The sequence below is a fragment of the Chiloscyllium punctatum genome, chromosome 33 (genome assembly GCF_047496795.1).
Source record: "Chiloscyllium punctatum isolate Juve2018m chromosome 33, sChiPun1.3, whole genome shotgun sequence".
Taxonomy (NCBI): Eukaryota; Metazoa; Chordata; class Chondrichthyes; order Orectolobiformes; family Hemiscylliidae; genus Chiloscyllium; species Chiloscyllium punctatum.
In genome coordinates, this window is record NC_092771.1 from 45,784,041 (window position 1) to 45,800,980 (window position 16,940).

Below are 16,940 nucleotides of genomic sequence, written 5' to 3' on the forward strand. Positions count from 1 at the left end.
ATGTCGTAACATACAACATGTCTAGAGTAACTTACTTAATGACCTAGAATGAAGTTAACATCCAGGGCATCACAATATGGTTAAGTCCCTTATTCAACTGTGGCTTACTGAGGGAATTTATTATACTGGCTCAAAATTTCACATCTCCCTCATATTTCTGAGCTCAATCCTTACTTCAGAAGTTGAAAAAATAAATTTGCTGGCTTACAGCAATTAACTGACAGTCACGGTTTATTATCAGCCAGTGAACTTACAGATTTTTCAGTGATGGCTCTAGCACTTCTTTCAAACTCAGTGCAGGCAGGTCCCAGCAGCAGAAGGTTATCTCTGTAACTCCCAGGTACGTGTAATCCTCCAGCTCCCACTCCACCCTGCTCCCTCACAGGGTCACCGTCTCTGTGACTCCCACAGATGGGTAATCCTCCAGCTCCCACTCCACTCTGCTCCCTCACAGGGTCACCGTCTCTGTGACTCCCAGGTACGTGTAATCCTCCAGCTCCCACTCCACTCTGCTCCCTCACAGGGTCACCGTCTCTGTGACTCCCAGGGACGTGTAATCCTCCAGCTCCCACTCCACTCTGCTCCCTCACAGGATCACCGTCTCTGTGACTCCCACGGATGGGTAATCCTCCAGCTCCCACACCACTCTGCTCCCTCACAGGGTCACCGTCTCTGTGACTCCCAGGTACGTGTAATCCTCCAGCTCCCACTCCACCCTGCTCCCTCACAGGGTCACCGTCTCTGTGACTCCCAGGTACATGTAATCCTCCAGCTCCCACTCCACTCTGCTCCCTCACAGGATCACCGTCTCTGTGACTCCCACGGATGGGTAATCCTCCAGCTCCCACACCACTCTGCCCCTCACATGGTCACCGTCTCTGTGACTCCCAGGCACTATTAGGCCTCCAAACTCAATGCTGATTAATATCCTCCCACTTTGCTGCCTCTAACTCCCAGCTGTGATTCAGCCTCATGCTCCTGCTCCAAGATGACCCCTCACACGGTCACTCCCTCTGTGACTCGGTGCTGGTTTCGAGCCTCCTGCTCTGCTGCTTCTCCAACTTCAAGTCCCAGTCGGCCCCGATTCTCGCTGCTGATTTATATTCTCCTGCTTTGTGCTGCTCTCTCTCAGGTTCTCTCCCCTTGTGACTCCCAGGTAATGGTAGGCCTCAAGCCTCAGCTGAGATTTATAACATCCCATTCCGCACTGCTCTCTTACAGGATCACTGTTGTGCCTGGAAGACAGTGGGAATGAGAAGGATTAGACAGAGCAGAGGGTGTTACAGTGATTGAGGGAGCTGTAGGGGATGGAACAGGTTATCGGGGAGCTAGGCAGACCTGCAGCAACTCATGAACGTTACTGGAAGATATAGCGAGTGGTGCAGACACTGAAGAAGGCAAAGAAAATAGAGAGATTGTGGCTTGTCCATGACGGAGCTTGTGGCTTGTCCATGACGGAGTCTAAACGGCTTTTTCTGAGCTGTTTACAGAGATGTGTAGACTTCAACAAATGCAATTGACAGCCAGCAAATATTGTATGGTACTAGAGACTGTTGGATGTTACAGAGTTAGAAGACTTGCAGTAACTGAGGGGAATATAAACTTTTGGAGCACTGGTGGTGTTCAAGGACCCTCAGGACATGAGGAGGTGCAGAGAATGGGAGCATTCAAAGTCGTGGGATTGTAGGGGCTGGAAGTCCTGGGATGGATAAGGAGAATGGGAAGTGCCAATTTAGTACATGCAACCATTGTAAGTATAGAGATTTAGGAAGGGAACCTGTGCTATTATTGAATACAGTTATATGGAGAGTTACAGAAGCTGAATGGTTTACAATTTAAAAAAGGGAGAGATTTTAGGTGATCAGAAGTTTAAACAAGAATAAAGAAATTTGAGAGATCTCGAGCACAGATGGGAATGGAGGAGGTGAGATATTGTGAGGAACTATAAGAGCTATCAGCAGAAGAGGATGTCACATATTTGGGAAGAGCTGCATTCTCTGTATACAGTTACAGACGTGAGGAGTGTTGCAACGCCTGCTAGAGGGGATCCAGATAACAACAGTTCCAACGGCTGGTGCAGGGGGAAATCCACCCGGAGGAAACCCACGCAGAAACAGGACGAAAGTGCAAACTCCACATAAACATTCACCCAACGCTGGAATTGAACCTGGGTCCCTGGCGCTGTGAGGCACCATTGCTCACCACTGAGCCACCATGCTGCCCCAAATTGCAGAATTATGCAAAGAGAGAATGTAGGGAGTGGAGGACAAAACAGAGATGTGGAGTGCTGTTGTGGTTTGAAAAGGGTCTGGAGGTGTTTATACAGATAAGAAGGTCGGTACGGATGGGAGAAGGTTACTGAGGTCATGTGGTGCTATAGGCCAGGAGGAGGGAATGTGATCTGGCCTGCAGAACGTTACAGTGATATCGTGTTCTCCTGGGGCTTGAGGAAGGTATACAGGTGGGTATTTTGGGCCAGGCTGGAGGATTTTACAGATACGGGGGCACTGTAAGTATTGTGCAAGACTACAGAAATAGGGATTATTGTACTGCGTGCAGGATGAGATTATTGAGATTGGGCATGTTATCGAGACTGGAGCAATTTACACATAGGGAGAGTCGTCAAAATTACAGTCGGTTTCAAATATACAGCAGGATTATGGGAGGGGTGGAGGTTAAAGAAATAGGAAATTTTCTGGGAATTACAAGCATTCATTGGCACAAATGAGTTGGACCGAAAGGTATGTCTCCTTGCTGTATGACTCTATCACCCGACAAGAGACAGCGTGAGGAGTGAATATAGAACAGAAAGATCCCAGGTTTCAATGTGATCTCCTAGGGGAGGCCTGTTTTCCCCTCTGTTGTACTGATCCTCACTAAGACAGCACAGGCCTAGATTGATAACTGTCAACTTACTGGATTGGCATAGGAAGGCTCGGTACAGCAGAGATGAACGTTAACAAGAGGGTGGGGCTTGAGCCTGGGACCATTGTGCTCTGTATTCGTGCTTCAACACTGTATCTGTGTCATGTCTTCTCGACTAAAGTTCGATCCCTTAAATACACTCTACTCTGTTCACTGTGAGTGATCTTACCTCACTTCAGGATTTACTGAAGCCTCCAGATCTCACTCTCCATCTCTCTCAGGCTGACCAACTGTCTTCAGTGTGGTGATGGACGAGACAGGAATTGTGAATTCTGCTGAGTCAGGAGCATCCTGAGTACCTATAGGAAATAGAGAAACAGACACAATGGGAAAGTAAACTGATGCAGCAAGGGTTATACAAGGAGAATGGCACTGAGTCCCACAGAGATCTGGAAAATCCCAGTCTCCATCCCTGGCCTGTGCTGTAGCGTCTCTCTGGAGTGGAGAGTTCTGTTGGCTCAGGATCTGGCGTAGCTGCAAAAGGTGGCAGCAATTAGACCCTCACAGTGACAGATACCACATGGAGAGAGACTGAGAGATATCACCAGAGTGCAGGAAGGTATCAGGATCAAACCACTGTCAGGAAGAAGGTGCACTAGGATCAGTACTCAGGGATGAGGGAGCAATCAATGGGGCAGGCAATGACCTTGTGTTCCTCTCAGTAGACTGTTCATCCAGAATTTAATGCCGGTGTCAGGGATACCCATCTAACTGTTTCATACCTTCTCAGTCAGGAAATCTGTTTTTGGCTGCCTGTCTGGCCTACATATGAATCCAGACCCAGAGCAATGGAATTGACGCTCAAATGCCCAATGTAATGATCTAGCAAGCCACTCAGCTCTAAGACTGGTCAGGGTGGGCCTGAGATGCTTGCCAGCCAGAGACAGCAATATCCCACGAGTGAATTAAAATCAACCCTGCTGGGAGCAGTGTCCTGGTCAATCATGTTGGTAGGTTTATGGACAGGGCTTTAAACTGACAGAGAGGATACAGGGACAGGGTTCAGGTGAAAGGAGCTTTCCAAATCCAAAGAGAAAATGTGAAGCCTAGGAACAGCATGGGAATGTGGCTGAAGTCAAGCAGAAAGGAACAGGAAGGGGCAGAGTTTAACGAAAACTGCACATCAATGAATCGGTTTGTGGTGGGACATTGTGGGAAAGAGGAAATTATAATTTCTTTGCATGAACAAAGTATCTCCAATAAGGTGACTTGTGATACAGAGAAAAATGAGATTTAGTCACCAGACAGACATGATTACAGGGTGAACAAAAGGTGGAACATAAATATTCAACAGTAAACAACCTTACAGGATCTCAGGCAGAATGGAAAAGCAAGATGGGAACCCTGACAGTACTGGATAACAAAGGCATTACAGAGAAAGCATTTGGCCTCAGATTATGCAGCTGAATCAGCCTGAATGCAAATTCTGGGTGCGATGTGTCAAAAACACAAGGAGGAGAACAGTTTTTATGCTGCCTTGCAGTATTTCATTGCTCATCCCTGCATTAAACAGGAATTCATTAGAAATTGTAGCAAAGGTGGTGAGATCATTTTTGCAGTCTTCAATCTTTGTGTAATTTGGGACAGACACATTGGCAAGAGTAATATTATCCGAGATCCTCTTTGAATGTTTTTGTCAGTGTTTCTATTGTGCAAATAGCTAGGGATGTAACTATCTCTGATCGACCAATGGGTGATGAAGCTGAGTGAATGAGTAATATCACACCGAGATCCTCCAAGAAATTACACCAGAATTCAAAGAGATTATGACATTTTAAAGTGACCATAAAGCACACCCGAGCACCAGTAACAAAGCCAATTACATGATTTTGAGAGAGAGCTGACCAAGGTAAACAGGGGAAACAGACTGAAATGTCAGTCTGTAAATGAACAATGGAAAACATTTAGAGCCAGAGACCTAGAGACGTACAGCACATAAATGGACACTTCAGTCCAACTCGTCCACACCGACCAGATATCCTTTCCTAATCTCGTCCCATCTGACAGAACTTGGCCCATATCCCAATAAACCCTTTCTATTCATATACCAATCTAGATGCGTTTTGAATGCTACAATTGTACCAGCCTCCACCACTTCCTCTGGCAGTACATTCCATACATAACCACACTCTGCGTGAAAAGGTTGCCCCTTAGATCCCTTTTAAATCTTTCATCTCTCACCCAAAACTTATGCCCTCCAGCTCTGGTCTCTACCACCCCAGGGAAAAGACCTTGTCTGTTTGTCCTATCCATGCCCCTCATGATTTTATAAACCTCAAGAATATCACCCCTTAGCCTCTGACGCTCCAGAGAAAACAGTCCCAGTCATTCCAGCCACTCCCGATAGCTCAAATCTTCTAACTTTGGTAATATCATTGTAAAACCTTTCTAAACACTTTCAAGTTTCACAACATCCTTCCAATAGGACAAAGACCAGAACTGCACGCAATATTCCAAAAGTGCCCTAACCAGTGTGCTGAACAGCTGCAATATGACTTCCAAACTCCTATAATCAATACTCTGACCAATAAAGGAAAGCATACCAAACACCTTCTTCACTATCCGCTTACCTGTGACTCTACTTTCAAGGAGCTATGAACTCCACGGTCTCCTTGTTCAGCAACATTCCCTAGTACCTTCCCATTATGTGTACAAGTTCTGCTCAGAGGCGCTTTCCCAAAATGTAGCACCTCACATTTATCGAAATTAATCTCCATCTGTCACTCCTCAGCACATTTGCCCATCTGATCCAGATCCCGTTGTAATCTCTGGTAACCTTCTTCACTGTGCACTATCTCTCACTTTTTGGCGTCATCTGCAAACTTATTAACTGTACCTCCTATGTTCATGTCCAAATCATTTATATAATGACGAAAATTAGTGGCACCAGCACCGATCTTTGTGGCACATCATCGGCCTTCAGTGTGAAAAGCAACCCTCCGCCACTACCCTCTTTCTTCTCCCTTCAAGCCAGTTCTCTATCCAAACAGCTAGTTATCCCTGTATTCCATGAGATCTAACCTTGCTAACCAATCTCCCATGAGGAACTATTTCAAGCACCTCACTGAAGTCCATATAGATCACATCCAATGATCGCCCCTCATCAATCCTTCTTGTTACTTCTTCATAAAATGCAATTAATTTCTTGAGACATGTTTTCCCACACAATGTCACGCTGACTATCCCTAGTCACTCTTTGCCTTTCTAATTATATGTAAATCCTATCTTGCGGGATTCCCTTCAACAATTTACCCACTACTGATGTCAGGCTCACTGGACTATAGTTCACTAGCTTTCCCTTACCACCTTTCTTAAATGGTAGCACCACATTGGTCAACCTCCAGTCTTCTAGCACCTCACCTGTAATGCTCAATGATACAAGTTTCTCAGCAAGGGGCCCATCAATCACTTCCCTAGCTTCCCACAGATTCCAAGGTACACCTGATCAGATCTTGGGGATTTATGCGCTTTTATGTATTTCAAGGCATCCAGCACCCCCTCCTCTTTAATATGGACACTTTTCAAGGTGTCATCATCTATTTCCCCACATTCCATATCTTCCATGTCCTTCGCCACAGTAAACACTGTTGCAAAACACTCACTTAGTATCGCCCCCATCTCCTCCGGCTGCACACAAAGGCTGCCTTGCTGATCTTCTCCCTAGTTACCTTCCTGTCCTTTATGTATTTATAAAAATCCTTTTGATTCTCCTTAACTCTATTTGTCAAAGCTATCTCAAGTCCTCTTTTTACCCTCCTGATTTCCCTCTTAAGTATACTCCTCCTGCCTTTATAGTCTGAGGATTCACTTGATTTCTCATGTCTATACCTGACAAATGTTTCCTTCTTTTTCTTACCCTAAACCTTTGTTCTCTCGTTATCCAGCATACCCTACACCCACCAACATTTCCTTCCACTCTAACAGGAATACTATGTACTGTCTCTGGAAAGCCATTATCGCATTTTTGAAGGCTTCCTAATCTCCAATGATAATGGCTTCATTCTCTTAACATGGAATCAACACAATTCCTGCACGAAACTGATACTTGAAAATAATAATTAAAAAAAAGAACATTCTAACGAAGGCTTTGATGAGGTGAGCTCTGGTCAGTCCTGTCGACCTGGAGATTAACAGATACATGGAGAGTGCTTTCTATTAGAGCAGCACCAGGTCAGTGTCAGGCACACAGACAGAATGGGTAAATAGATTCACATCTGACCTCACATTTCCTAGCCTGGCAATCTGAAGCTGTCCACAGCCAATTCTTGTAAACATCTGCAAACTTAGGTCATCAAGATCAGGCTAATAGTCTAATCAAAAACAAATGAATCATTCAGACTAAAATATCCTTCAGGTTCCACAACACAGTCTCGGTCCCATCCTGCAGGTTATATGAATCCTGCTCCTGCAGGATATATATAACCTCCTGCAGGATCCCCGTCCCTTCCTACATTTGTACTATCCTCCAGGTTCTGCAGCCCTTCCTACCTCCGTAACATGACCTGGACTCAAAAACTCTTCCTTCCTCTGCAATGTTCCCCAGAGGGACAATGGAGGATGGTGAGGGTTACAGAGTGAGGGAGGAATATCAGGATTGGAGGATTTTGCATTTATTAATAATATTGAAGTGGCTAAAATTAGCTTTGGTAGTTTTGAGGGTGCACGTCAATAAAGGAGGTTATAGAGCGAGGGAGAATTGTAGGGACGTGAAGACGTTTCACAGTCTATGAGTTTTGTGGGGACTGGAGGAAGATACCACAATAGGGAGGGTTTAAGATTGAAGGATTCTGCAGAAAACCTCTACTGGGTTAAAGGCAGGATTCTTCGTAGTGTGGAGAAACAGAAGAACCTTGGGGTCCACATCCATTGATCCTTCAAGGATGCCAGCCAAGTTGATAGGGGTGGTACGAAGGTGTGTGATGTGTTAGCTTTCATTAGCCAAGGGATTGAGTTTAAGACCTGTGAGGTTATGCTGCAGCTCTATACAGCCCTGGTTAATCCTCCTGGGAATATTGTGTTATGTTCCGGTCGCCTCATTATAGGAAAGATGTGGATGCTTTGACGAGGGTGCAGAGATTTGTAAGGATATTTTGTGGATTGGAGGGCAGGTCTAATGAAAAAATGTTGGGGATGCCAGGGCTTTTCTAATTGGAATGTAAAAGGATGAGAGCTGAATTGATAGAGGTCTACAAGATGATGAGAGGCATACACAGAGTGGACTGGCCTGAGAATTTTCCCATTGTAAAAATGGCTATAACGATGGGACATAATTTTAAGGTACTTTGGAGGAAGGTTTATGGGAGATGTCAGACGTACGTACGTTACACAGAGAGTGGTGGGTATGTGGAATGCACTGCCAGCGTTGGTGGTAGAGAGAGCAACATTAGGGACATTTAATTAACTTTTGGATATGCACATGGATTACAGTAAAATGAATTTCTCAAAACGGAGACCTGTGCCCTGTGGTGTTCCACAGTGATCTGTGCTGGGTCCACTGTTGTTTGTGATATACATAAATGATTTGGAGGAAGGTATCAGTTGCCTGATTAGCAAGTTTGCAGATGACTCTAAGATTAGTGGAGTAGCAGATAGTGACGGGGACAGTCAGAGAACACTGCAGTATATCGATCGATTGGAGAGATGGGCAGAGAAATGGCAGATGGGGAGTTCAATCCAGGCAAATGCGAGGGGATGCATTTCACAAGATCCAATTCAAAAGTGAACTATACAGTGAATGGAAAAGTCCTGGGGAAAATTGACGTACAGAGAGACCTGGGTATTCAGGTCCATTGTTCCTTGAAGGTGACAACGCGGGTCAGTAGAGTGGTTAAGGCTGTATACAGCATGCTTTCCTTCATTGGACGGGCTCTCGAGTGAAAAATGTTGGCAGGTCATGTTACAGTTGTATTGGATTTTGGTTCGGCCACATTTGGAATGTTACATACAGTACTGATCACCACATTATCTAAAGGATGTGGATGCTTTGGAGAGGGTGCAGAGGAAGTTCACCCAGATGTTGTCTGGTATGGAAGGGGCTAGCTATAAAGAGAGGTTGAACAGATTTTATTGGAAAGACAAAGGTTGACTGGAGACCTGATTGATGTCTACAAACTCATGAGATGTGTAGACATGGTGGATAGCAAGAAGCTTTTTCCCCCAGAGTGTGGAATGCACTTATTGGGGGTCACAAGCTCGAAGTGAGAGGGGAAAGGTTTAGGACAGATATACGTGGAACGTACTTTATGCAGAGGGTGATGGGGGCCAGCGGAGGTGGTAGAGGTGGGAACGATGACATCATTTAAGATGTATCTAAACAGATGCATGAATGGGCAGGAATCAAAAGGATACAGATCCTTAGAAAATAGGCAGCAGGTTTAGACAGAGGATCTGGATTAGCACAGGCGTGGAGTGCTGAACGGCCTGGTCCTGTGCTGGCATTTTCTTTGTTCTTTTCTTCTTTGAATGGTCTGCAGGATAGAGTAGGATAAAAGATCGGCACATTATCAAGGGCCGAAGGGCCTGTACTGTGCTGTACTGTTCTGTGTTCTAAATAGGGAGGGTCACAATGGCAGGAAGGTGTTTCGGGAGGCTGGAGAGGATGGGATCTGAATGAATTGATACAATTAGGAAGGGTTTGCTCGGAGTGCTACAGGTAATAGAGACACCAATAGTCTGATCTGGAACAGATGACCCAGACTGGGAGGGCTGTGGGGACTGGGGTGGTTTCACAGGGAGGGAGGACCATATAACCACGAGGGTGTTACAGCAATGTGGAGAGCTATCGGGCCTGCAGGAGTTCATAGAGCTGGGGAGGTTGGGAGGGATGGAACATTTTAAACAGATATGGATGTTGGTAGGATGGAGTGGTTTACACAGACAGGAGTGTTTTAGGTGAATGGAGAAGTTTAGAGAGGAAGTGGGTTGTATAGACTGGAGGATCAAACAGAGATATGGAGGGTATTCATGGATAATGTTTATAGATACAGGAAGGTTTAGGTTCTGCAGATTAGTTAGATACGGAGGGTGTGGAGTCTGACAGATTTTCCAGCAAGGCAGTAATTTTGGTTGGAGACAGTTTCACAGATAAGGGAGCATTAGTAACCTCCTCCAGAATGGTAAAAATGGGAAGGGTTATCGGGGAGGGTGGCGTTTACACAGATAGAGGTGTAAGTGCTGGAGAAGGTTATGGAGATGAGTTGTAGATGGAGAGACTGGAGGAGATTACATTAATAGTGGGGTGCGAGTGATAGGAGGATTTAAGCAGATAGTGAGTCTTATAGGAACTGAAAGTGACATGATTTGGGGTGGGATCTACAGTTTGGGAGTGCTGCAGGGACCTGGGAGGCCTTTTGGGTATCCCCTGATTGATCGTGTTTTTAGGACTGTAAGAGGTTACATAGAATCGGAAACATTAAAGACAATGTGTGCCTTCCCCTTTTTCCTGAACAGAGTGACGACACCTCTCATCGGCTAGGGATTCCTAAACCTGCTAGCTTTTCCCTTCACCCTAACAGGGACATACTGGATGCTTGAGATCACACTTTTAAAAGCCTCCCATTTGCCAGTCATTCTTTTTCATTCAAACAGACTGACCCAATCTATTTTAGTCATGATTAGGACGTGCCGGTGTTGGACTGGGGTGGGCAAAGTTAATAATCACACAACACCAGGTTATAGTCCAACAGGTTTATTTGCAAGCACTAGCTTTCGAAGCACTGTTTCTTCAACAGGTCGATTTGGGAGCACAATCCAAAGGCACCGAATTTATAGCAACAGGATGGCAGAGTCATGGAATGGAATATTAAACAAGCTTCGATTAAGTCCTTCATCTTTTTAGAATGATCACCAGAGCTTCTAAAGCTAGCACTTTCAAATACAAAGGGACCTCGATTATCCAAATATCAATTAACCCAATATCAGATTATTCAAAGGAGATCTTGAGTTCCCAATAGAAACATTACATCAAAGAGCCATTTCAATCATGATTGTGTTTGTTTTTGTTTACACTAATTAAAACAGATCTCGGCTAACTGAAATACTGCTGAGAACAGTCCTGGACATCGAGCCCAGGGACCATCTCCAAATGACTGACCTCTCACCCTCTCTCCACACTTAGCTGAGAGTTATATATAGGGGTAAATCCTGAACCCCCCCTTTTCCAGATATTCTCTTGAACATTGTCCTGTATAGGGCAGAAGTGAAACTTTTTGAGATGTTGCAGTAAAAAGTTGTGTGTGGCTGTCTGAACGTGCATTCAGTCAGCTGCCCAGAAGGGGGAGGGGTTGATGGGGGCATGGGCGTGGACATGGATTGGACGGTGGGTGTGGTAGACTGAGGGCAGTGTTGGACGGGTTTGGGGACGGGCTGAAGTTGATGTTGAACGTGTTTGGGAAGTGGGGGCAGGAGGCGAGTGGAGGGTGGTTTCGGACGGTTTTGGCAGCAGGGGCCGCTTTTTGGTGGGTTTGGGACAGGTGGGGGGGGCGACGTTGAGGGGCGGGTGGGGGCGGTGTTGGATGGGTTTGGAGGCGAGCGAGTTTTTTGGGGTCTGACAGGGTGTGGGGGCTCACTCATGGCTTGCTGCTGCCTAGTCACCTGAACAGGGAGCAGACTGAACTGAAAACTCCGAGCCCCAGAAGAAAGGTATTGAATCGATTAACCAAATAATCAATTATCTGAATGAAATAGTGCCCGCCCATCTCGTTCAGATCATCGAGGTTCCTCTGTAAACCATCTGGACTATACCCTAGTGTTGTGTGATTTTTACCTTCACCCAATCAACCCCTGCTTGATCCTCCTGAATGGCCCCAATATTGGCCCAGTTCCAGTTTAAGACCTAAATCTGTCAACCTGTCTGATCGTTTTCCACAACTATGTTAAAACAAAGACAGTTGTGGTGACTGGACGCAATGTGCTCTCTGACTGATACTTCAGTCACTTGCCTGACCTTGTTTTCTGAGGAGAGGTCCAGTGTTGCACCCGCCCGAATAGCGTAGAGTCATCTACGTCTTGATTGAGGAAACTTTCTTGGTCACATTTTACAAATTCCACCCAGTACGGGCCTTTTACACTCTGGGTGACTCAGCCAATCCAGGGGAAGTTAAAATCTCCATCCAATACTACTCTATTATTTGTATATGTACCTGCACACTCACCACACATTTGCTCCTCTCGTACCCGCTGGCTATTTGAGGGTCTAGAACCCGATCCCAGCAGACTGACCATCCCCTTTTTGTTTCTAACTTTTAAATTTATGGCCTCATTTGATGTCTGTTTAACAGAATTGTCTCGATGCACAGGTGTCATGTCCTTCCTAATCAAAAGGACAACTCCCCCTCCTCACTTACTTGTCCTTCTGTCACGCCTGTAGTTTCTTTATCCTGGAACACTGAGCTGCGGGTCCTGCCCTTTTCTCAGCCATGTTTCTGATATGGCTATAATATCCCAGTTCCCAGAGCTAATCCATGCTCTGAGCTCATCTGCCTTACCAGTCAAACCAGATATCTTTCCCTCCCTCGACTGTGCCCCTGGATATCCTGAGTAGGTAACTTGCTCTTGATGGCTGATGTATTTCCCCTGACTTTCGATGGTCCCTCTCTCACTCAGAGTCTCAACTCCCTGCCAAACTCGTTTAAATCCTGCTGGGTAACACTAGCAAATCTCCTCCCTGGGATACTTGTGTCCCTTTGCTTCAAGTGCAAACCATTCCCTTTGTACAGGTTCCCTCTACCCCAGAAGAGATCCCAATGACACAAGAACTGAAAACCCTGCCCACTATACCAGCTCCTCAGCCACACATCCATCCAGCCTACCTTTCTATTTCTATCCTCACTGGCACTTGGCACTGGGAGTAATCTGGAGATCATTAAGGTCAATATCCTGCTTTTTTAACTTCTCACCTGACTTCCTGTACTCATTTCACAGGACCCAATCCCTTAGTCCACATGACAGAGGGAGACAAATATGCACAATGACCTCTGGATGTTCACCCTCCCCCCTTCATAATGTTCAATAACGACTCAGAGACATCCTTGACCCTGGTACCTGGGAGGCAGCACACCATCCTGGGGTCTCCTCTGGAGCCACACAGTCTCCTGTCTGTCCCCCTCACAACTGTGCCTCCTATCAGTATCACGATCATTACAGAGGATCTGGCAAACATAGACTGGGAGGAACTCCCTGCATTGGGTCCATGTTAGGAAAGTGGAGTATTTAAAAGTGATGCAGTGAGAACACAGAGCCAGTGTGCTCCTTGAAGAGTGAATAGTAAAGGCAGCAAGTCCAGGGAATACTGATCAAGTGATATCGTGACTTTGATAAAGAAAATACAGTGCAATAAAATCAGGTGAAGCCCTTCACCAAGTATAGAGAGTGCAAGGGGATTGTGGAAAATGAGGGACAAACAATGGTCATGAAATATATTTGGCAGATACAATTGCGGAAAAGCCACAGGCATTTTATCAGCATCTTGAGAGTAAGAGGATTCCCAGCGAAAGAGGAAGGCCTGTGAGAAACCAAAGGGACAATCTGTGCATGGAGTCAGAGAAAGCAGATGAGGTCTTCAATGAATACTTCCCATCTGTATTCACACAGGAGAAAGGCATTGTAGCCAGGGATTTCAGTTGGGATGCTGAGGTCCCAGAACATGTTAAGATCAATAAAGAGGAGGTATTAAATGTTTTCACAGGCGTAAAGGTGGAGAAATCTCCAGTGCCCAATGAAATGTATAGAACATAGATAGAACATAGAACAATACAGCACAGAACAGGCCCTTCGGCCCACGATGTTGTGCCGAACATTTGTCCTAGCTTAAGCACCCATCCACGTACCTATCCAATTGCCGCTTAAAGGTCACCAATGATTCTGACTCTCTCACTCCCACAGGCAGCACATTCCATGCCCCCACCACTCTCTGGGTAAAGAACCTACCCCTGACATCCCCCCTATACCTTCCACCCTTCACCTTAAAGTTATGTCCCCTTGTAACACTCAGTTGTACCCGGGGAAAAAGTTTCTGACTGTCTACTCTATCTATTCCTCTGATCATCTTATAAACTTCTATCAAGTCACCCCTCATCCTTCGCCGTTCCAATGAGAAAAGGCCTAGCATCTCAACCTATCCTCGTACGACCTATTCTCCATTCCAGGCAACATCCTGGTAAATCTTCTCTGCACCCTCTCCAACGCTTCCACATCTTTCCTAAAGTGAGGCGACCAGAACTGCACACAGTACTCCAAATGTGGCCTAACCAAGGTCCTGTACAGCGGCAACATCACCTCACGACTCTTGAATTCAATCCCTCTGCTAATGAACGCTAATTCACCATAGGCCTTCTTACAAGCTCTATCCACCTGAGTGGCAACTTTCAAAGATCTATGAACATAGACCCCAAGATCCCTCTGCTCCTCCACTTACGAAGAACCCTACCGTTAACCCTGTATTCCGCATTCTTATTTGTCCTTCCAAAATGGACAACCTCACACTTGACAGGGTGAACTCCATCTGCCACTCCTCAGCCCAGCTCTGCATCATATCTAAGTCCCTTTGCAGCCAACAACAGCCCTTCTCACTATCCACAACTCCACCAATCTTCGTATCATCTGCAAATTTACTGACTCACCCTTCGACTCCTTCTTCCAAGTCATTAATAAAAATTACAAATAGCAGAGGACCAGAACTGATCCCTGTGGAACTCTACTTGTAACTGGGCTCCAGGCTGAATATTTACCATCTACCACCACTCTCTGACTTCGACCGGTTAGCCAGTTTTCTATCCAACTGGCTAAATTTCCCTCTATCCCACGCCTCCTGACTTTCCACATGAGCCTACCATGGGGAACCTTATCAAATGTCTTACTAAGGGCTTTTGCCCGAAATGTCGATTTCGCTGCTCCTCGGATGCTGCCTGAACTGCTGTGCTCTTCCAGCACCACTAATCCAGTTACTAAAATCCATGTACACTGCATCCACTGCTCTACCCTCATCCACATGCTTGGTCACCTCCTCAAAGAATTCAATAAGACTTGTAAGACGAGACCTAACCCTCACAAATCCGTGCTGGCTCTCCCTAATCAAGCAATGTCTTTCCAGATATTCATAAATCCTATCCCTCAGTACCCTCTCCATTACTTTGCCGACCACTGAAATAAGACTAACTGGCCTGTAATTCCGGGGGTTATCCCTATTCCCTTTTTTGAACAGGGGCACAACATTCGCCACTCTCCAGTCCCCTGGTACCACCCCCGTTGACAGTGAAGACGAAAAGATCATTGCCAACAGCTCTGCAATTTCCTCTCTTGCTTCCCACATAATCCTAGGATATATACCGTCAGGCCCGGGGGACTTGCCTATCCTCAAGTTTTTCAAAATGCCCAACACATCTTCCTCCCTAACAAGAATCTCTTCTAGCTTACCAGTCCGTTTCACACTCTCCTCTTCAAAAATATGGTCCCTCTCGTTTGTAAATACTGAAGGAAAGTACTCATTCAAGACCTCTCCTATCTCTTCCGACTCAATACACAGTCTCCCACTACTGACCTTGATCGGACCTACCCTCGTTCTCGTCATTCTCATGTTTCTCACATACACATAAAATGCCTTGGGGTTATCCTTGATCCTACCCGCCAAAGATTTTTCACGCCCTCTCTTAGCTCTCCTAATCCCTTTCTTCAGCTCTCTTCTGGCTATCCTGTGTCCCTCCAATGCTCTGTCTGAACCTTGTTTCCTCAACCTTATGTAAGCCTACTTCTTCCTCTTTACAAGACATTCAACCTCCCTCGTCAACTAAGGTTCCCTCACACGACCATCTCTTCCCTGCCTGACAGGTACATACATATCAAGGACACGTTGTATCTGTTCCTTGAAAAAGTTCCACATTTCCACAACATCCTTCCCTGACAGCCTATGCTCCCAACTTATGCTCCTCAGATCCTGTCTTACAGCATCGTATTTACCCTTCCCCCAATTGTAAAACCTACCCTGTTGCACGCACTTATCTCTCTCCATAACCAAGGTGAAAGTCACAGAATTGTGGTCAGGATCACCAAAATGTTCACACATTAACAAGCCCATCACTTGTCCCGGTTCGTTACCAAGTGCCAAATCCAATATGGGCTCCCCTCTGGTCAGACAATCTACATACTGAGTTAGAAAAGCTTCCTGGACACACTGCACAAACACCGCTGCAGGTATCCCAGGCTGCTATGTCATTCAGAGAAGGACATCTGCCCATCCTCACGTGGTCTGCACGACATAGCCACAGCAAAGTATTTGCCTCCCAATTACCCTCTTCAAATGCCAAGCAAGTTACTCAGTACAAGGGCAGCTAGGACTTGGCAAGAAAGGCTGGTCAGCCAGAGACACCCATACCCCATACCTGATTTAATAAATAATCCATTCGGATGGTCCCACTGGAACCGTGCTGGGACCAGGGTCCTGGCCGATCATGTCGGTAGGTTTATGGACAGGGCTTTCAACTGACAGAGAGGATGCTGGGACTGGGTTCAGGTGAAAGGAGCTTTCCAAATCCAAAGAGAAAAGGTGAAGCATCGGAGCAGCATGGGGATGTGAGTGAAGACAAGCAGAAAGGAACAGGAAGGGACAGAGTTTAACTAAAATTGTACATCAGCGAAAAGATTTGTGACAGAAGATTGTGGGAAAGAGTAAATTATGTTTTTTTGTTAAATGGACAACGTCACTGTAATAAGGTAGATGGATTTGTGACACAGAGATAAAAGAGATTTAGACACCAGAGAAACATGGATATAGGGTGAACAAAAATATTCAATGGTTCACAATCTTGTGGAAACTCAGGAAAAATGGGTAACACGAAAAATAATGGATAACAAAGGCATTACAGAGAAAGCATTTGGCTGCAGATCATGAAGTAGAGTCAGTCTGAATGTAAATTCTTGCTACTATTGCCAAGGACACAAGCAGCAGAACAGTTTTAGCCACTGAACAGTATTCCATTGCTCATCACTGCATTACACAGGAACTCATTGGAATTTTTTAACAA

General features: G+C 45.6%; 1 long non-coding RNA gene across 1 annotated transcript in view; it reads right to left on the bottom strand.

The window, feature by feature from the left end:
- Positions 1-652: 652 nt before the first annotated feature.
- Positions 653-16,940, bottom strand: part of LOC140458608 (uncharacterized) — a 33,033-nt gene continuing 16,745 nt past the window's right edge. Inside the window, exons 2-3 of the long non-coding RNA XR_011953607.1 lie at positions 3,095-3,224; positions 653-1,235 (exon numbers count right to left, since the gene is read on the bottom strand). This is a non-coding gene — a long non-coding RNA (uncharacterized lncRNA). The remainder of the gene's footprint in view (positions 1,236-3,094; positions 3,225-16,940) is intronic.